The sequence below is a fragment of the Myotis yumanensis genome, unplaced genomic scaffold (assembly GCF_028538775.1).
Source record: "Myotis yumanensis isolate MYYU_CA2020_CCGP unplaced genomic scaffold, mMyoYum1.0.hap1 SCAF_3, whole genome shotgun sequence".
NCBI lineage: Eukaryota > Metazoa > Chordata > Mammalia > Chiroptera > Vespertilionidae > Myotis > Myotis yumanensis.
The window spans coordinates 126026919-126049447 of NW_027223754.1; the positions used below are offsets into that span (position 1 = coordinate 126026919).

At 41.1% G+C, this 22529-nt stretch overlaps 1 long non-coding RNA gene and 1 pseudogene across 1 annotated transcript in view; both read left to right on the forward strand.

The window, feature by feature from the left end:
• The first annotated feature begins 6524 nt into the window (after nt 1–6524).
• The window catches only part of LOC139005294 (uncharacterized), a 46975-nt gene continuing 30970 nt past the window's right edge, over nt 6525–22529 (forward strand). Inside the window, exons 1-2 of the long non-coding RNA XR_011470658.1 lie at nt 6525–6583; nt 12464–12582. This is a non-coding gene — a long non-coding RNA (uncharacterized lncRNA). The remainder of the gene's footprint in view (nt 6584–12463; nt 12583–22529) is intronic.
• On the forward strand, nt 20115–21127 carry LOC139005196 (protein tyrosine phosphatase type IVA 1 pseudogene; annotated as a pseudogene).

A 22529-nucleotide genomic window follows, 5' to 3' on the forward strand; every position in this document is an offset into this window, starting at 1 on the left:
CTGGAAAGTGGTTGTCTTTCCCATGGGCAGTGGCCTCCTTCTCATCACCCACTTCCAAATCCTGATGAACATGACTCTCTGTCATTATCTATTCATGTCCTCCAAATTCCCTTGGTTTAGTTTTCATACTGAAGACTGTAAGTCTTCTTCAGGGTAGGTAGTATCCCTTGATAATACTTCTCCCTTAGCGCCATAAGCCTCCACCCCTTAGAGCCTTTCCAATCTGGCAGCTTTCCAACACTCTCTTCTTCTCCCTCCTCTATCAAGGTAAGGCACAGAACTCATATAAATACACCCACACCCTTGTCTGAAGCATTACTTCTCTTTTTGACTATGCTTAACACATGAAACTGCCATGGGTTTTTTCTTACTTTTTTTTTTTATTGTGTTCTGTTTGAGCTAATTGTTCAATTGCTTTCTACAGCTGTTTGGGTCCAATTGGCAGTAAATTTGAACAGAATTCTTTGCATATGGCTTAAAATGTAGTGCTCGCAATATATTTAGGCATTGAGTAAGTTCTCCCCTCTTCTTCTCTCTCCTTTCCTTCCTCCCTTCTCCCTGTGGCAGAGATAGTTATCTGACTACCAAAGGCGCATGTTCTCTTTCCATTGTATGTGCTCTTGCCCAACAAGCTCCCTTCCTCTTTGTGACTAATTGGTGCCATGTGACAATTTCAGTCAATAGAATGGGAGCAGAAATCATTTGTGTTACTTCGGGCCATGGTAGTAACTTCACCATGTCCTGTTTCCTCTTTGTAGTGACCTTAGGGAACACATGTTGAAGATGGCAGTGTCAAAAGTTTAAAAAAGGTTGGATCTCTGAGTTACTATGTGGAGAAGAGCTGTTCAACCAAGCACATCTGTTTCAGATTTTGCATGAGTCTTTGCATAAATTGGGCTTGTTTGTTACTAGACTTGCATTTAGCCTACTCTGACTAATACACTCCTCATCCTTTGTTAAATATTTCTGAGCCCCTACTATTTGACAAACACTAAGGTGGATATTAAGGATGCAAAGATAAATAGAATGTTCCTACACTCAAGGAGCTCATGATCTAGGGGGAGAAATGAATGTATACTTACATATTTTGCTACAGTGGGTTAAGACCTGCTTTACATATATGTACAGAATTTTATGAAGAGTAGAAAAGGACATTTAACCCAGCCTGTATGGGGATGAGAGTAGGAGTGGAAAGGATGATTAGAGGTCAGCTAGATGACAGGTATTCCAAAGAGATGAGCATGAACAAAGGTGGAAACAAGAGAAAGCAAGTTCATGGACATGAAATTTGATGAAGTTTCACTATTACTATGATTCTATAAGAGACATTTACTCAGGAGAGACAATGATAACAAAGCCTCAGATGTAATAGCTCTACTTAAGAGTAATAGTTTTCCTCTAGGATCATAATACCTCTAACTCTCTATTGAAAAATTGGATTGGGACTCAGCTTTGAAGGTTTATTTTCATATAATTCTTAAACTCTGATGAGCGCTTGATTCCAATGGAGCATGTCTCTACTCTATGTTTTTTATTTCCTGTGTACTTAGAAAATCTGTCTTATAGGTTATCACCTGTTTGTGCTGCTTTCTAAGAACTTCTCATAGCAATTGGACAAAAGGCTTACTTTAAGTCCTAGCTCTACTGATAGTATTACATTGAACCATATGAGATGGTCAGTATTTGATAATTTTATACTTAAAAGATGGCAGTTTCATAAGGTTTTACCTCATATAATCATGGGTAATAAATTGATTCTCGGTCCAACTCCGTACACCCTGTAGTATTATACATGGGCAGCTCATGATGTCAAGTGCACACTTCCAAAGCTGGAATGGGGCCTCTGGGTGAAGAATAAACTTGAGTTAGAATGATCAACTCACAGACTATTTTACAGAGAATAAAATTAGACATAAAGAGATAAAAAAAAATGACTGCTTAAGTCTCTATCAAACTGGTGCCAGTGAAAGGCAAAATGATTGTCAAGATGCCTGGCTGGTGTGGCTCAGTGGTTGAGCATTGACCTATCAACCAGGAGGTTGATTCCCAGTCAGGGCACATTTTTGGGCTGGGGGCTAAATTCCCAGAAGAGGGTGTGCAGGAGGCAGCCGATCAATGATTCTCTCTCATCACTGATGTTTCCATCTCTCTCTATCCCTTCCTTTCTGGAAAAAAACAACAACAAAAAAACAAAAAAAAACCCACTTTTTTTTTTTTTTTAAAAAGGTGATTGTCAAGGTTGTGTCACATCACTCATCATACATTTTTGTGTGTGCCAATTACCATTCTAGGCAATGTGGATATAGCAGTGAGCAAAATCTCAGCTTCCAGGAACTTACATTCTGGACAAGAGAGACAGATAATAAATAAAGGATATAAGGAACAGATACAGTGTAAGGGCTTTGGAAGACAAAGCAGGAAAGGGTGCTAGAAGTATGTTTGGGGGGTTTTGCCACCTGACAGAGGGGTAGTTGAGAAAGACTCACTGAGTTAAGGTTTGAGAAAAGACTTGGGGTGAGATTTAGGGGACAAGGATTCCAGGCAGAAGGAACAGCCAGTGCAATGGCCTTGAAATGGAGACCTGCCTGCTCCAGAGAAAACGAAGAGGCCTGTGAGGCTGAAACATAGTGAGCAAAAGGATGTCATCAGATGGCATTAGGGAGAGAATGTGTGTGGTCCAGATGGGTGGTCCTTGTAACACTGTAGGACTTGAACTTTTACTCCACGTAGAATGGGAAGCTGTTGGTCAATTTTAACCAGTGGAGTGACAGGATTTGACTCACATGTTGAAAAGATCCTCTGAGATCTTTTGTCTAGTGAAAAGAGATTGTAAAGGGCCAAGGGTAGGATCGAGAAAGACCATTACAATATCCGAGTGAGACATGAGGCTGGCCTGGACCAGGCTGGTGCCAATAAAGGTAGGGAGAAGTAGAGATATTCTGCATTATACTTTGAAAGTAGAGCCAACAGAATTCTTGACAGATCGGGTACAGGGTAAGAGAGCAATAGAAGAGTCAAGTATGACTCCAAGGTTTTTGGTTTGAGCCATTGAAAGGATGGAGCTACTGTCAACCGGAATGGGGAAGACTGGGTGGACCAGGAGTTTGGGGGAAAGATGGAAAGCTGTTTGGGGTGAGTCTGAGATTTCTTTAGACATCCAAGTGGAGTTATGGGTGGACAGCTGCTTATATTAGTCTGGAGTTCAAAGGTCCTGAATGTAAAGCCCAGCCCAGTGCCCAGAGCTGAGTGGACGCTCAGTAAGTGGCAGGTCCCTTCCTTCTCCATAGCACTGGCTTCAGATTTGGCTCATGAATACTGCACAGAGGGGAAGACCTCTAAGTCAGTACTGATTGTAACTCATGTGGCTTCTTACCTGTGAAAGCCTGGAATTGCTTTATTTAAAAACAAAAGAAAAGTCTTGATTCAATGACCATGTTTGTTTTTTCAACCTCATCTTTATAAAGAGGATGGCATAATTATGGACCCAACTCCCTTTCCTGTCTTCCAAAGGGCTAGTCAGTAAAAATATTCAACACCCTCCCTCAGTGCTCACACACGGTGCCTTCTCTCCCTAGCCCTTAAACACACGCCTTGTGCCAGAGAAATGATTTCCTCCCTGGAAACCCTCCAACAGCTCTCCTTCATTTTCTGCTTCCCACCTTCTCCCAATCAATAGTTTTGGTTTCTTCTCTTCTGCCTTGGAATGATCTTTCTCTTGGCCCTCTCTTTTCTCTGACACTCACCCTTCCTCTGCCTTGGATCTAGTCATTGCCTGGGGCCCCTATTTCCACAATTTTCTTTGGATATTGAGTCCTGGTTTCCTCAGATAAGGTGGTAAATAATTGATTTTTAAATTCATCTGGAATTAGTTCCTGAAGGCACAGCTGCTGGAGGAGTCTCAAATAGTCCACTGGCCTCCGGGCATCTGCGTGATGAAGGTGGTGTAAGAGTTTTGTAGGCGACCCCACCCTGCAAGTCCTTTAGGTTTGCCATGAACCAGGAGGAGGACATCATTCAGCTCAGAGAAAGCATTTCTCCAACATTTACTTTGGGGTGGAAATTTTTAAAAAATATATATTTTATTGATTTTTTACAGAGAGGAAGGGAGAGGGATAGAGAGTTAGAAACATCCATGAGAGAGAAACATCCATCAGCTGCCTCCTGCACATCCCCTACTGGGGATGTTCCCGCAACCAAGGTACATGCCCTTGACCGGAATTGAGCCTGGGACTCTTCAGTCCACAGGCCGACGCTCTAGCCACTGAGCCAAACCGGTCAGGGCTCTGGTGGAAATTTTTATTAGGAGGCCAGTTCCTCTAGTTTCAGGCTGTGAAGATGGTCCTTGAAGTTTGGGGAAAGTGTACTAGTGGAGGAAGACCTTGGAGGGGTGGGAGGGCGGGACACCTGGAGGCAGCAAAGCCTTCTTACCTCCTGACCTCCTGTCTGTGCAAATAGGGGTGGTATTGCACAGGGCTAAGGACCCTGCGGCTTTTCTCCCCATTTTCATGCTTGGCGCCATCTCAGGAAAGTCCTCGTTTCCCAGGGTCAGCTCTGAACAGGAGGCACATGGTGTTTCCTGAATGGCTCATTGGCTTTTACACGGCAGGGGTGCCTCGTGGCAGGAAGAACAGCTCAAGCGTGGCCGAGTCTTGTCAAGAGGGCTTCTCGGCTCAGTCCTGCCTTCTGTTTCAGCTGATCCTTGGCTCTGTGCTTGTGCGCATCTGCAAAACTGGGCATGGAAGTAACCCCGCCCTCGGCTTGATAACTAGCAGACCCACTGGCAGACAAGCCAGGAGCACAGCCAATTCCTTAGGGAGTGTGGACAGAGACCCCACCCCTACGGGAGGAGAGGGAGCTCGGGGCACTCGGCACTGCCACTCGTGCACCAAGCCAAGCTGGCAGCCTCGGCATCGAGCATGGGCTCCGAGTCCCTGACCCCCAGCTTATTCCATCCTCCCTGAGGATTCATTACGAACGCTCAAGGGAACACAGAAGGCTTTTTATAGGCATCCTGGTTCAGCCTCGCTGGGGTTGCTGGAATAAAAATATTTCCGAAGTGGAAAGATCTTTAGAAGTGTCCTTGCCAAAATGTTTTATTTAGTTCTTCATCACAGGGCATATTGATACAAGGAGGATCTTCCTACCACCTTCAGAGCTCAGAGGGGGGTTGTGCGCATGAGATGTTTGTGTGTCAAGGAGACCGGAGGGGCCCCGGGGAGGGAGGCCTTTGGCTGCAGCTCGGACATTTTTAAACCTGTAGAGATTTCTAGAATCACCAAGCCAGGTCCTGTGGGGGTCCTGAGCCACACTCATTGTTTCCATGGATACAATAGAAATTTCTGAATTAAAATAGAAGTTAATCTATGGACCTCACCCTTTAAAAAAAAAAAAAAAAGGTCTGGGTTTCATCTCCGTTTCCTGAGCTGGGGCCAGCTTTTGCTGTTGTCTCCTTTATGGAATTTAGAATAAGGAGCTAAAGGAAAACTCCTAAAAGGGGAAAGACTTCCTCTCTGAGCCCAGACAGGCGGGAGTGAACCGGTTTCAAAGGAGCAAGTTTTAACTAGCAGCTCTGCTCATGACATTGGAGACCCCACACAGGGCTTGTTTTTAATTGGGCCTGAGATTTTCTTCCTGTTTTCCGGTGCAACTGTCTGGACTTTAAATTACAGGGGGAACAGCCCAGGAACAGAAAAGCTGCTCTCATCTGCTTTCGGGCCTGCCGCAAACCGGAGAGGAGCTGTGCGTATCTTGAGATTTCCAGTGTGGCCTCTTAGACCTGCTGGTTGGAATCATCCTGAAAAGATATGGAGGAAGGGCACAGCACATGAGCATGGACAAGCGCTGAGTGGAATCTTTATCCCTTTTGGGTTCACCAGTCTGTCACTGTCACTACCCGTAAACCAAGCATGTCATCATCTCCTCCAGCTCAGCACCTGGCATGGAGAGCACGATGTCATGGAAGGATCCCCATCCTCCCACCCCCCACCCCCATCCCCCGTCCCCACAGCTGCGGTCAGAGTTCGGGTTCTGGTCCTGATTCTGCCTCAGTGAGCTGTGTGACCTTAAATGAGTGGGTTACCTTCTCTGGGTTTCACTTTACTCATCAGTAAAGGGAGGGGAGAGGCGATGGTAGATGACTATTTTTTCCTTTTTTTTTATTGTGGTAAAAAACACAATGGAACATTCATCATCATAACCGTTTTGAAGTGTACAGTTCAGTGGTGTTAATGTCACCCCATTGCTGCGAAACAGAGCTCTAGAGCTTTTTCAGCTTGCGGAACTGGAATTCTATACCCATTAAGCATCAACTCCCAGCCCCTAGTAGCCACCATTCAACTTTCTGTTTCTATGTATTTGACTGCTTCTGTTCCTGGGCTGTAAACGGAATCATACCGTACTTGCTGTTTTGTGACTGGATGTTCTACTTAACACAATGACTTCAAGGTTCATCCATGTTGTAGCTTGTATCAGAATTTCCCTTCTTTTAAAGGTGGAATAATATCCTTTTTTATGTATATAGCATATTTTGTTTATCCAGTCACCTGCTCATGGACATTTGCGTTGTTTCCAGTTCTTGGCTATGGTGAGTAATGCTGCTATAAACATTGGTGTACAAGTGTTTGTTCTAGTCCTTGCTTTCAATTCCGGAAGTAGGATTGCTGGATCACATGGAAGTTCTATTTTAAATATTTTGAGAAACTACCGTACTTTTTGCCAGGGTGGCAGCACCATTTTACATTGCCGCCAGCAGACTACAAGAGTTGCAATTTACCTACATCCTTGCTAACACTTAATGGGTGTGGGGTGATAACTTACTATGGTTTTGATTTGCATTTCTCTGGTGGTTAGTGACGCTGAGCATCTTTTCACGTGCTTATTGGCGATCTGTATATCATCTTTGGGAAAACATCTATCCAAGTTCTTTGCCCATATTTTAGTTCAGTTATTTGATATTTTTTGCTGTTGTTGAGTTGTATACTAGATACCTCTCTTGACTGACCACCTTTAACATTTATAGCTGTAGATTCTTACTGTCTTAAACCAACTTTTTCATCTCTCTTTCCTTTTAAGGGACAGATCATGGTTAAATGCCATTGGATATATTTGCAAAAAATTAGATCTGTCAATGACTCTGACAGACCTTTTTCTGTTCTTTCTTTCCTTTTTTTGCGTGCTGGGTTTTTGCTGCATGTGACAGGAAGTGGAGGTGTATTGTTCAGGATTTAATATAATGGGATGCCCATCACTTGAGGGAAAGTGTGGAGTGGAGTGGGAATGTTTTTCCTTCTAAAGCAAGTGCTTCTTTGGGACTGACTATCTGCTGATAAGTTTTCTAAGTGCTTTATGTATATTAACACATTTACTCCTCAAAGAAGCCACAACCTTTTGAGGTAAGTACTAGCAGTATCTTCATTTCAGAATGATGAGACTGAGGCACAGAGAGAGCAAAAAACTCCCTTAAGGTTACACAACTAGTAAGTTGAGGCCAGAGGTCTCTCTGCCTCCTGTCTCTCACATCCTTAGCCACTGCCTTGGATGCAGGCCTTTTTAGTGTTTATTCTATTACATCATACCATCCCAGGATGATTTTTGTCCCCTATCTCCCTCACCTTTCAACCGTGCCCTTTGGAACCTATTCTATATAATCAAAGGCTAATATGCAAATTGTCTCCTCAACAGGGAGTTCAACCAGGAGTTCAACCAGGGGTCAGGGCCTGCCAGCCAACCACCCGTGTCCCCTCCCCCTGGCCAGCCCAGCCCAATTGGCCACGATTGGGGTGGGCCAGCTAGACCCCACCCATGCACGAGTTCATGCACCAGGCTTCTAGTTCCATTATAAACAGAGTCTCTATATCCTTACCATTTCTACCAAAGTTTTCCTGTCTTCTTCTGTCAAATAAGACCTTAGTTGTCCCTTGTATCTTTCTCAAGGAAAAGGGGCTCCTTCTCACGTACCCTTCACCCCCCAGGCTGGAAGTTGGAATTAATGTCTCCCTTGCTCTCCAAAGCTGTTGCCAGACCACTGTTCCACCCTCTCCTATAAAATTATCTTTGACTCTGAGGCTCACATCTCATGCTTATGTTATCTCTGTCATGTGCTAACCTGCTGATCAATGTGTGCATCCATGAAAGATTTTGGCAGCAGGCTCATGATCTTTGTCTCCCCCAAATTCTGCAAACTGTTAACCTGGGTGAGTTCAGAGTCTAGGCAATGGCCTTCCTGACCCACTGGCTCCTCTGATCTTGACCTTCAAGCCCAGTGTTTTTACTTGGCCTCTACTTTGCCATGCTAGACTTTTAACAGCCCTGCCCTATGGTGTCATCACCGAGGACTGTCCCATCCTGAAATTTTAAGCTCCATTGTCCTTCCATTTCATCTATGCCCTCAATTCCATGGAGGTGTTCGGATCCTAGATTCTTTCATGTTCACCCATTCTATATTCCCCTCTTCATTTAACCCAGACCCTAGGGCAGTGGTCAGAAAACTGCTGCTCAGCAAACCGTGGCTCGTGAGCCACATGGGGCTCTTTGGCCCCTTGAGTGTGGCTCTTCCACAAAATACCGACTTCTGCGCATGGGCCATGAAGTTTCAATCGCACTGTCCATGCTCACTCGCACTTGGTATTTTGTGGAAGAGCCACACTCAAGGGGCCAAAGAGCCGCATGTGGCTTGCAAGCCACAGTTTGCCGACCACGGCCCTAGGGTCATCATCTGAACCAGTTCTTTCATTAACCTCCTCAGAAGTATTTACACCCATCTCCACCTTCTTTCCTCCTGTTTTGTAGAATGAAATGCCTGTCTTTCCTACAAATTCAACCTATGCCCCACCCTCTTTCTCTGGGGTCCTGCTCTGTCAATCATTTCCTTTCTGCTCTGTATCTGCACCCTCTGCCTAGTTTTCTATGAACATGCTCAATTCTCTCCATTCTCCATCCTTCCCTTGACCTTGCACCCTTATCTCCACTTATGTCCCACTTTGCTCCTTCCCCCTCTCTGAATTTCTAGAAAGAGGGTCTCTATTTACTTATCTTTTTATTTTTTACCTCTCAGTCCACCGAAATTTGGCTTCTCTTCACAAAGAATTTAGGTACATGTGAGTCTGACCGAAACTTGGTAGTGAATGTGTGATTACTTCCACTGACTCAGTGGAAGGGAAGGCCAGCTTGTCTACAAGAATACAGGGCAAGGAGATGGGTGGACTTGAGTGAGTTCACCCTTTGCATGGTAACATTTGCAAACTGTCTGAGGGAGAAAGAGAGTGGAAAAGGATTATCAAGCACCACCCGTGCATCCCAATTGAAGGTTAACTTGCACAGTGCCAGGAACATAGAAGACATTCTGCAAAGGAATTCCCCCTCCCTCCTTCCCTCCTTTTGGAGCTTAGTTTTTCTTTTTGTACATCACGAGGTTGGACCAAATGATCATCAAATTCCTTTCAGCTCTAACTGTCTTTGTACAACAAAGTTTCTCCTAGCAATATCTTGTGTGTAACCACCTTGGAGACAAGCCTTTCAAAAACTGCTCACAAAAAGGCTCATGTTCTTTCCACAGAGCATTCTAAACAAATATCAACAAAAATGTTTTTAAAAAACATTGAGACTTATTGCATAATAGCTTGTTCTCTCCTTGTGCCTCTTCTTGTGTGTGTGTGGTGATGGTGGTGTTGTGAGGATTAAATCAGTGATGTGATTTCCATCCAAGTTAGTATATGTGCATTTCAAAGGGATTTTGGGGGTTTAAATCATCAACTTTAAGGAGTAACTGTGATTTGGACAAAATTTGGACTACATAATAAAAGGCTGATTGGTTTAGAAAAAAGGGGGCTTTTGTGGACAGAGCTAGACAAAAAAAAGTAGGAAAAGAATGCAGAATTCAATCAGGCAGCAAAGAGATTAGCTGAATCCAGCCTAGACTAGGGGTTGCTGAATTCCATCTACCCAAATTAAGCTTCTCTAAAAAGGGCCAGTATGTTTGCTACTTCAGGAGAATGTAGCACATTCTGACCCTAGAAGATTTTCTTGTGGTTTCATTATAAAGTGGGTAACATTTTAATCTTGAGATTTTAAGTTGAAAGGCATAAGAGATGTTGATTAAGTTTGTAAAGAGAACTGGAATATGTAACAAAACTCAATTTACAATATTTTAAAATTTATTTGATTAGAATTGTAACAGGATACCTTTAAATGCTAGGAAACTTTTTGAAGGCATGTAAAAATAAATTCCAATATATTACATTTATAAATGCAGTTTAAAATTAAGACTATTTAATCAATTAAATTTATAAATGGGACTGATTAAGCAATTTAGTTTGTCAACTGGAGCTTCTAAAAACTTGTCAGAGAAAATTTGAAAGCTATATTCTTATTTTACTTGTTTTATACTAGTAAATACTGTCATAGCTTAGACCGAAAGTAATAAAAGTCAGGTTTTAAAATTTGTAACTTCGGTCACTTGAATATTAATTTAAGAGCCAAGTAACTACTCCTTCCTATTGACAAGGCCCCCATTATGAACAGGAAAAGCCAACACAGGAAGGATGAACATGTCTGGAGTGTCTGGTCGAGGAGAGCTGTCTGCAGAAAAGTGATGCCCCTGGCATGAAATGGCAGATTTAATGCCGAGACCAGAGTGTACGCGCCGTAATGAGGGTTGTGACTTAATATTTTCTCTTTCATTTTTATGATTACTTTTAAGAATACGGTGGGGCCTTGACTTATGAGTGTCCCGACTAACGAGCTTTTCAAGATACGAGCCGTCTCTCGGCCGATTTTTGCTTTGAATTGCGAGCTAAAATTCGGGTTACGAGCCAGCTTCAGATACCCCACCGCTAGTTGTCTCAACGAACGTTACAGTGAACGCCACAACATCAGCCCAGCAAATTCATTTGTCAAATTGATTTGACATACGAGTAATTTGAGTTACGAGCTCCGTCATGGAACGAATTAAACTCGTAAGTCAAGGCCCCACTGTATTTAAGTCCTTATCTTTATCTTTGCATGTCCTTATTTTACAGGTAACAGATCAGGATTAAACCAGAACAAGGTAACATAAGTTGGATGACACATTACGTTGGTAGAAAGTATTGATTGGTTTCTCAGTAGTTGTGCAATGTTACTGCCGGGGTCTTATCCGCATCTACTAGGGTTCAGGAATCTGGAGAAAGGGCTGACATGCAAATTAATAAAGAGACTAGACATGAAATACAAATTTGGGAGGCATTTTGGGGGATCCAGGGGAGGCTTAGCTTTAGCAACTAAGTTCTTCGAATCTCCGAATCTTTGTACCCTGGGCTTTTTATTCACACATTTTGCCCTATAGCAAAGCAGATATACATATCAAAGGTAAGGTTTGGTAAACAGTAAAAGATTATCAGGTTGGGGGAACTGCCTTCAGCTGTCTGGCAGCAGGCAATAATATATGCAGATCTTCAGCCCTGCTGAAACCCCAAGGTTCATCAGCCTTTTGATGAACTTCTTGCATTTTATTATGCCCTGCTGGAATTTTCTTCCACCATGTTACCTCACTATCAAATAACTTTCTTATTTTGACTCTTCTAAAAACTGTGGACCAAAGAGAGGTAAAGAAGAAATGAGCAAAAGTTCTTAAATAATCAGCAGATAAAGTCAAATCTGTATTTATTTCTGGCTTTCTCAGTTGACTTGAACAAAACAGTGAAGTAGCACAAGCAATTGTCTTTGAGATGCTCCAGGTTGCCCATTTTCTTTCCCCACTTAAGTTTATGCCTTAGTCTTCCCCACTCATCAAATTCCACTCCCGGGGAGAATCTAAATATTGGTTAATGTTTTAATGTGAATTTAAGTTTAAGGGGTAGTTTTTCTTGTCTTCAGTCATACAATGGAAGTAATGGTCCAAGGCCATCCTTCTGAGAGTGCCTTCAGGGTGAGGCAGAGGCTGGAGAACCCATGATGCTCATCTCTGCTGAGAGATTTGTGTAAGAGTAGGGGGGTTCTTGTAATAAGTACTCTGGGTCTGTCCTGGTAGGTGGGATAGATAGTGGTCCTTAGTATAGACTAGTAGTTCCTAAACCTGACTAGCCATCACAGTCACGTGAAGAGATGTTTTTAAATATTCTAGGATTACCAATCCACATTCAAATTCTGATTCAGTTGCTCAGGTGCCGTACATGGTCAGCCCCACTGGCGGCAGCTGTTGTAAGACCAGTGATGAGTTTACTATCCTGTATTGATTACTTAAAGAAGTAGGTGTATATTTATTTACTTCTTTTTATTGTAACACAGTAACAATTTAGAGTTCTTCCATCTTACAAGTGAGCAGAAGGCCTAACTACTATAGGTTCTAATGGTCTTTAAACAAACTTGTCTTGCTTTTCTCTCTGTCTCTCTGGGCTTTTCTTTCTTCTCCGTATTTGTAATACTCTCTAATAGGCTAGCTCGGGCTCTTTTTACTGAATATCTGTCCATGTTGTTTTTATATTTTCAGGAAACTGAATATATCCCAATTAGTTATCAAGAACAAGGTGCTAATAATTTATCTTCCTGTCCTGGATGAATGATAGAAGAATCTATTATGTGCCAGACAGAAGGCAGGCAGTTTTCCAGGTATGCTACTTCATTTCCTCAACCCCGGGAGGCGGGAGCTTGACTCAGAACAGTTAACTGTACTGCCCAGAATGAATCTGCTCAAAGCAGACTAATTTTAGCTTTCTTCATCACCAGCAAACATTGATTGAGCACCTAGCACAGGTCGGACTCCAAGACCTGAGCTTGCTAATTAGACCACGCTGCTCTTTCTTCAGCATACTGAGGCTTGTGGTATTGATTAAACCACCACATTAAAAATAAGCCTTGAAAACTTAGATCTTTATTTAGCTTTAAAAATATATAGTGTATTTGCTTCAATTCCACAAGTCCTAAAATTTTAAAAATGAAAAAAGCACAAAGGAGAATCTAAAGATTATCAATAATTCTATTAGAGAGAGAAAACCAAGATGGCGGCATAGGTAAACACCGGAGTTTGCTGCCTCGCACAACCACTTCAAAAATACAACTAAAAGACAGAAAGGACATCACCCAGAACCACAGGAAGGCTGGCTAAGTGGAAATTCTACAACTAGAAGGAAAGAGAAAAGCATACCGAGACGCAGAGGAGGTGCGGTGCAGAAGTAAAATACTAAGGTACAGAGGTGCATGTGAGCTGGCTGGCGGCTGAGGGCGCGGTTGTCTTTTTCAATCGGGAGGGAGTCTCAGGCTCTGAGCTCCAGTTCCGGGCAAGTCTCTGGGGACCCAGACTCATAGGGGAGAAGCGGGACTGTCTGGCATCAGTCGGAACTCGAGGGCAGCTTTCTCTCGGAGGTACTTGCAGCAATTGCCAGGACACTGAGAAGCAGGGTCTCTGAGGGCAGCCATAACTGCTAGCCCCGCCCTGTTGATCCCATGGGACCTGCCCCGCCCAAGCCTTGCATGGAGGCTTTTGCTGGATAGCCTCAGGCAGAGGCTAAATTAGCACCTCTCTAGAGATCCAGGAGCCAGTGTGACCAGTGGTCAGAGTGGGACCATCCAGATTACAACTCCTCGGATCCATAAAGGACACACTCAGGGGGCAGACTCAGTGAGCACCAAAGCCCCATTGAAGCAAGTCTTGCCCCGGAGGGGTGTCTCCAGTACAGAAGTTCTCCCACTGCAGACACAGCTGATTCTCACAGCCAATTGGCCTGGAGGTCAATCCCTCCCAGTGTTACCTACAACAATCAAAGCTTAACTACAACAAGACTGTGCACAAAGCCCACAAGGGGGTGCACCAAGAGTGTCCTCCTCAGGTAATTGGAGAAGTTGAGCCACTGGGCTCTATAGGGCACCTAGCACAGAAAGCCACTTTATCAACTCAGGGAAGCATAAAAAATGCAGAGACAAAGAAACAGGACACAAATGACAGAAATGGAGGAAAGCAAACTACTGGATATAGAGTTCAAAACCACACTATTAAGGTTTTTCAAGAACTTTCTAGAAACCAACGATAAATTTAGTAAGACCCTCGAAAAGACTGGAGAGACTGCCGATAAATGTAGTGAGATCCTCAAGAAATCTAGTCATACCCTCGAGGTTATGATAAAGGACCAACTGGAAATTAAGCATACACTGACTGAAATGGAGGATATTATACAGACTCCCAACAGCAGACTAGAGGATCGCAAGAATCAAGTCAAAGATTTGTAATACAAAGAAGCAAAAAAACACCCAACTGGAAAAGCAAAATGAAAAAAGAATCCAAAAATATGAAGATAGTGTAAGAAGCCTCTGGGACAGCTTCAAGCATAGCAACATCTGAATTATAGGGGTGCCAGAAGAAGAGAGAGAGCAAGATATTGAAAACCTATTTGAAGAAATAATGACAGAAAACTTCCCCTACCTGGTGAAAAATAGTCTTACAAGTCCAGGAAGCGCATAGAACCCCAAACAAAAGGAATCCAAAGAGGACCACACCAAGACACATCACAATTAAAATGCCAAGAGCAAAAGACAAAGAGAGAATCTTAAAAGAAGCAAGAGAAAGACAGTCAGTTACCTACAAGGGAGTACCCATACGACTGTCAGCTGATTTCTCAACAGAAACTTTGCAGGCCAGAAGGGAGTGGCAAGAAATATTCAAAGTGATGAATGCCAAGAACCTACAACCAAGATTACTTTATCCAGCAAAGCTATCATTCAGAATTGAAGGTCAGGTAAAGAGTTTCACAGATAAGGAAAAGCTAAAGGGGTTCATCACCACTAAACCAGTATTATATGAAAAGCTGAAAGGTATCCTTTAAGAAGAGGAAGAAGAACAAAAAGGTACAGATACAAATTATGAACAACAAATACACACCTATCAACAAGTGAATCTAAAAATCAAGTGAATAAATAATCTGATGTACAGAATGAACTGGTGATTATAATAGAATCAGGGGCATAGAAAGGGAGTGGACTGACTATTCTTTCGGGGGGGAAGGGGTGTGGGGGATGCGGGAAGGGACTGGACAAAAATCATACACCAATGGATGAGGACGGTGGGGAGTGAGGGTGGAGGGTTGGGTGGGAACTGGGTGGAGGGGAGTTATGGTGGGTAAAAAGAGGAACAAATGTAATAATCTGAACAATAAAGATTTAATTTAAAAAAATAATTCTATTAGAGAAAATCACTGTTAACTATATCATGTGTCTGACCTGCTTTTTGCTGAACACACATGCACATACCATCCTTATACTTTTAAAACACAAATCTGACCATTCAAGGTTTATATACCATTTTCTATTATCCAGTGGTTGTAGCATATATAATGGCTGTATGGACCAGGGTTTCATTTTTTAACTGGCCATAATTTATTTTTCAACCACTCCCTGATTGTTGAATACTTGGACCATTTTCATTCCCACTTTTAAAACCAAGTGTTAGAGAGTAGACTGGTTGTTGCCAGAGGGGAAGGGGGTTGGGGGGACTGGATGAAAGAGGTGAAGGGATTAATAAGTACAAATTGGCTCTGGCCAGTGTGCTCAGTGGTTGGAGCATCAGCCCACTTACCTGGGTTGTTGGTTTGCTCCCTGGCTGCATTCAGGGCGAATGCAAGTAGGCAACCAGTCCATGTTTCTCTCTCTCTCTTTCTCCCTCCTCCCCTCCCTCCATTCCTCTCTCCCTGAAGAGCCATGGGAAAATATTCTCAGGTGAAGATTAACAACAAAAAAGAAGTACAAATTGGTAATTACAAAATAGTCATGGGGATGTAAAGTACAGCATAGGGAATATCGTCAATAATTTTGTAGTAACTATGTATGGTGCCAGGTAGATACTGGAAATAATGGGGGGAACACTTTGTAAAGTATGATTGTCTAACCACTATGCTGTACACCTGAAACTAATACAAAATAATATTGAAAGTAAATTGTAACTAAAACATAAAGAAGAGAAAATAAATAAAAACAAGGCTGTGGTATCTACCCCAGCTGTCCTTTAAATATCCAGGCAATAGGCAAATAGTTTTAAACATGAAGAAGTCAGAATATAGGTATTCATGATTCCATCCTGAGATGATGAGGGAAATAGCAGCAAAAACACTGATAATGAGCACTGATTCTATGTAACTCTAGGTCTAAGACTTAAACAAAGGTGGGGAAAAGGTGGAAGAATAGCAGAAAAGGAAAAGAGGAAGAAAAATAAGGCAGGGTGGTGGGCAAAAGCTGCTTCATTGTAGAGGGAACAGATCTAGTAAGACAATTAGGTATTATAAAATTACAATACACTGTATCACCATTTTAAATTCCTAGTTAAATAATAGATCTAGGCAATTATTGTCAAATCATTGCTAAAACCACTAGGTGAAAAATTGATGAGAAAATGTAAAATCGAGGAACTAGACTGAGAACACTTGAATCCACTAAGCAATGTAAACATCACTAAAATGGAGCAAATAGGCTTTAAGGGCATTTGATGTGATTTAATAGGAAGCACAAACAGCCATTTATAAAGCATTCTTGCCTCTTCCCTAAAAGAACCCGAATCCCATCAAGACTTTAGCTCTAGCTGCCAGTTTACAGGGGATAGAGGAACATATTAAATGACAGAAGAAAAATATAATAAGCCAAATCCAGAATATGAGAAATTCTGCAGGTCAACATGACCTGATTTTTTTTTCAACAAATAAGTAGCATAATAAAAAGTGAAGAAATTATTATAGATTACAGAGACTTAAGAGAAATAACAATGATATCCAATATATGAAACTTTTTAGATCCAAATTTAAATAAATTATAAAAGCAATTTTTCACATTTTGAAATTATACATGAAAGGGTATTAGATGATATTAAAAATTATTGCTAACTTGGATGGTAAAAGAATGATATGAGGATAATGTTAATTTTTAAAATCCTTTTTTTTTAGTGATTCAAACCAATGTATTTAAGAGTCAAATGATATGATGGCTGGTATTTGCTTTAAAATATTTTAGCAGAAATAATAATGAGGTAAATGAAACAAAAACTCGGCAAAATGTTGGTAAACAATAAAGTTGGATAGTGACCCACAATACATGGTGGGTCATTATATTATTCTCTTTACATTTGTATATGTTTGAAAATTTACATTATAAATGTATTTTAAGGCTATAATGAAATTTGAAATACATAGATCTTTGTATACATTTCTGATTATATATTAGGAATAAATTCTGATTATATATTAGGAACAAATTTCTGGAAGTTGAATTGTTAGGTCAGAGAGTATGCATTTTTAAAGAAATTTTGCTATTAGATAGTAGCTTTCTGCTCTAGCTGGTTTAGCTCAGTGGATAGAGTGTCTGCCTAAGGACTGAAGGGTCCTGGGTTCAATTCCAATCAAGGGCACATGCCAGGGTTTCGGACTCGATCCCCAGTAAGGGGCATGCAGGAGGCAGCAGATCAATGATTCCCTCTCATCATTGATGTTTCTATCTCTCTCTTCCACTCTGAAATCAATAAAAAATATATTTTTAAAAAAACATAGTAACTTTCCCTGAAATATTTAATTCCTATCAAAGAAATCCAAAGCATCAGTGAGCACATGAAGTAATTTTTATTTGTTTTGTTATTTGCCAAGGGAAAGTTGTCGATGTCTTTGTGATGACTGTCCTGATTCTCATAGAATTATTCCTCTTTACTGCCTTTTGGATGCTGAACTGGTTACAAGCCTTAGTATGTGCTTTTTACTGAATAATACTTGTGTTTAGATTTGGAGGAAGACATTGAGTTGGCTTCCATTATTCTACTTTTTTAGTTCAGAGACTGTAGGTTTTTATTGCTTATACCATACATATCAGGGACATATTCTATAATGTCTGAGAATCACTGAACTGTGATTTTTTTCTTCTGAGAGAAGTGGAAGAGACTCAACACAGATGGAAGTTATGCTTGTGGAAAACAAAAGCATCAACAAGCAGTAGGAAGATGCAAGGACCAATGGGAGAGGGCCTCGAGTGTTTTAAGCAGAGTGTGGTTGTCGGAACTCTAAGAAATAGGGAAGTGGGGAAGAAGCAGTTTTTTCTTAGCACCCCTGTGTTAACGTTTTGCCAACTTTGTCCAACATACAAGATACCTTAGTTGCAAGAGAGAAAAACCTAAAATTCGCAATAATTTCCCTGCCTTCTCTACTACTATCCATCTCCACCTGCCCCTCACCTGCCAGGGCTGCTCTTTATCTAAGATTAAAATTGACAGCTTTGGAGAAGTGTCACCTGGATTTGTTCACACACTGTTTTGCAGTAAGTGTGTCCAAGTGCCAGTCAACATGCTCCGCTTGACAGCCAGAAGGTACAAAGTGAGGAAAACACATGCATATTGGGAAACGGTTTTGTCACAAGATTGAAGTTCAAAGGTTGTGTGAATACTCACTGATAAATGTGATTTTGAAAGGCAGTTTGTAGCTTGCATTTGTCCTAGACCCAACATGTTGTATGGAGAAACTCCTTGCAGCATAAGGGGGTTGTAGTTACCCCAGATATTCCCCGTTATTCTAGCTGGTATTGCCTCATTGTAGTAGGTTAGTTTCTCTCTCCTAGTTCCTTCCGGGAGATCTTTGTTAGAAAGAGACCTGTGGTCTGGCAGCGGAGTCCTCATAGGAGTGTTGGTGCCCCTGCAGGCTGGAGGTTGGAGTGGTAAGAAAATCAGCTTGCAGTGGCTCCAGTCTCACACCCTCCAAAATACCTGGCACCATGCAGACGGCTAGGTCCTCTCTATTCACATAAGATCTCTAACGGGAGCTGATCAATGATTCTCATTATTGATGTTTCTAAATCTCCCTCTCCCTTCCTTTCTGGACTCAATAAAAAATATATTTTAAAAGGTGGTTATGATTTGAATTGAAAGACATGAGTTTCTATCTTGGTGGTCAGAACACATCATGACAGAATTGTTCTAGGGAACAAGACTAATTTCATTTGTCCTGGGTGATCCCACGTTAAGCATTGTAAAGGCATTTGGAGGGCAGCTTGTGCATGTAAGGAGTTGGAAACTTATCCTGTAAATTCCTGGAGGTTTTTGTTGGTGAGGTATCTGAATCAGGTAGGTGAAGTTAGGTGCCCTGCCCAAGGTCATTCAATGGTGGTGTGACCACAGAGGGATTAGCATTCACAGTCACAGTGTCTGGAGTTCCTGTTCGTGACTAGACTCTGCTATATGATGTTACTTGTGGGTAACTGCAATGATTGTGGCAATAATATCTCCAGAGAACAAGGGGAGGGGCAATGGTGGAGTCAAAGTCTGTGTCATTTCTGCTGAATTTTTTTAAAAGTATCTTTCTAGAATTTTATGACACGAGAGCTGCAAACATTTGGCAAAATTGTAGATTGCATTCTTTTCTTCTTCTTTTTTTAACTTTCTCTGCTTTTAAAAAAATCTTTATTTTTGAAAGTATTACAGTATTACATAGGCCAGTGATGGCGAACCTATGACACGCGTGTCAGAGGTGACACACGAACTCATTTTTTTGGTTGATTTTTCTTTGTTAAATGGCATTTAAATATATAAGATAAATATCAAAAATATAAGTCTTTGTTTTACTATGGTTGCAAATATCAAAAAATTTCTATATGTGACATGGCACCAGAGTTAAGTTAGGGTTTTTCAAAATGCTGACACGCCGAGCTCAAATGGTTCGCCATCACTGACATAGGCCCTCCCTTTCCCCCCCCCCATTAACCTTGACTGCACTCTCTTTTAGCTCCGTTGCTTAACTTTCATTTAGTCTACTGTCTAGTTGTATCAGAATGTCCTGCGTTTCTTTTGAATTCCTAGCGGATGTGCCAGGCCAGCGCTTTCTTTTACGGCTGGTTTCTCAGGTCATATTTGTTCAGGGTGTAAAGAGGCTGACTCCCTTTTGGCTCCAGAAACTAGTGTCATTCCTTGGAGTAAACTTGTTACATATGAAACAAGTGTTATTGGATTGAAGAATTGCTGCTTCTTATTAGGAGATTCATTTCATTTCCCATTACTCCCAACTTCATACTCAAAGCACTGAGGATGTCAAGTGGAGCATATTGAAGTAGACTCCATTTCTTTGCATCATTTATGTACTTAATTTTTAAATTGTTTCATAACCCTATTGTTTTGTAACTAAATTAACAAGGTTCAAATGAACTGCCTAGCTCCTATGGAAGTCACATACAAGAACATGAGATTTTTTTATTACACACAATCCAACCAATATGACCTTAAACAATTTTATAGAGGAACTTAAGTACAGAGTTACCACAATAGTAAGAATATGTGAAGCAACTTATGATACTACCTTTGTGGAGAAAGAAGGCATCTGTGTTCTTGACTGGCCTTTTGATGATGGTGTGCCACCAACCAATCAGACTGCTGATAGATGGTAAAGTCTTGTAAAAATTAAGTTTTGTACCAGCTGGTGTGGCTTAGTGGTTGAACCATTGACCCATGAACTAAGAGGTCATGGTTTGATTCTCGGTCAGGGCACATGCCTGGATTGTGGGCTAGGTCCCCAGTAGTAAGCAGCCGATCAATGTTTTCCTATCATCTATGCTTCTATCTCTCTCTCCCTCTCCCTCTCTCTCTAAAAAAATCAATAAAAACGTATTTTTTATCACTTAATTTTATTATTTTTATTTTCAATATATTTTTATTGATTTCAGAGAGGAAGGGAGAAGGAGAAAGAGAGAGAAACATCGATGATAGGAAAACATTGATCGGCTGCTTCCTATTGGGGACCTCACCCACAATCCAGGCATGTGCCCTGACTGAGAATCAAACCATGACCTCCTATAAAAACATATTTTTAAAATATTAAGTTTCTTGAAGAACCTGGTTGTTGTATTGCTGTTCGTTGTGTTGCAGGCCTTGGGAGAGTGCCAGTGCTTGTTGCCCTGGCATTAATCAAGGTGGAATGAAATATGAGGTGCAGTAAAGTTCATAGGACAAAAGCCCATGGAGCTTTTAACAGCAAGCAACTTTTGTGTTTGCAGAAGTATTGTCTTAAACCGTGGCCACACTTCAAAGACTCCAACGATCATAGAAACAACTGTTGCGTTCAATAAAACAGGGGTGCCTGATGCCATTGCCTTGGAAGTGGAACATGAGGCAGGATCTAATCTGTCATACATATTAGCCAACATGTTGGCTTGGTGAATAAATCTAATGACGCTCCCATAGGAGTACTGAAAAGCAGTTTTACCAGACCACAAGTTTGACAGAATTGCAACCTCTATGTTTGGGTTATGATTCACCTATTTTGACACTTAACAGAAGATTCTTACTGTTCAGCATTTAAAATGTGCTTATCATCTATACCAATTGACTTTTCCTGAAATCAGCGGTATTGAGTTATGTCTTTAAATCTATTCCCATGCCAGAATCTTATCAATATATAAGAAATTTAGAAAGATTAGATGTTAAAACACCCAGCGTAATAATTGTGTATTTTTAGTATCATACAGAACTAAAATCCCAGGAACTCTCAACACTCTGGACCTTATGTGGTTTAGCCCTTTAGTCATTTCAAACATAGAAAGTGGGACTGATATGGTTACTTGCCTGCTCACTGGATGTTCCCATCCCCCACATTCATGCAAGTATACATCAGGTTTGCTCAACATTTTTTTTTTTACTTCAAGTCTCAGAAATTAATGTTTTTCTATAAATCTCATTTTGTGCTGTTATGGAAAGCCTCTATTTTGAAAATTTGCATTGTACAGAAGCACATGTCTTTAATGTCTCCAGACAAAAAGCCATACGGTTAATTTTAATGTTTGCACTTGGGGTGCAACTTACGGGGAGGCCCTGAGAAAAGTATGGGAGGGGGCTATAAAGCATTTTTAGCAAAATGTTGCCTTTGTCTTGTGCAGAATATGCTCTTTAATATAACAAATATTTTTAAAGATGGAGATGCTTTATTATTGTAGCTAAAACAATTCTTACTAGTAATCATAAAAATTCTGAAATTCTGGTATTTTTTAATCCTTTCTGAAGTTGCTTACCAACTTATTTTTGTTTGAACTGAGATTTTTTTCCCCCTTCCTACCCTCTCTTGTAAATAAAAAGAAGTGAATTTTTCTATTGAATTGAGCACACATTTAATATTTATATGCCATTTAGCTGTATAACATATTTGGATACTTGACAATTGGTTTTATTAGTAGTAATTGGTACAATGGTGATGTGTATTAATGTTAGTTTAACCATATATCTATGCTCTTCTGGGAATGTGTGGTTATAGTTCTGTGGGAGAAATAATTTGCCAGTGTTCACCAACTTGTAAAAATCTAGTTTGAGAGCTAACCATCTAAGTAAATGAGATTAATTTATCATTAAAAACAGCTAAGGAAGTTCATGCTACTATGGAAGTGTTACAGATGAGGAAAGTGCGGATCAAGGTCACACAGTTAAAAACCTACAGCTGGGATTAGAAGTCAGGTCCATTTGAATCTAGAGCCCTTGATTGATTTAAATTAAAAATAGGGAAACCTATATAATTTTATTAACCAACTAGAGGCCCGTTGCAGGAAGATTCCTGCAAGAATAGGGCTTCCTG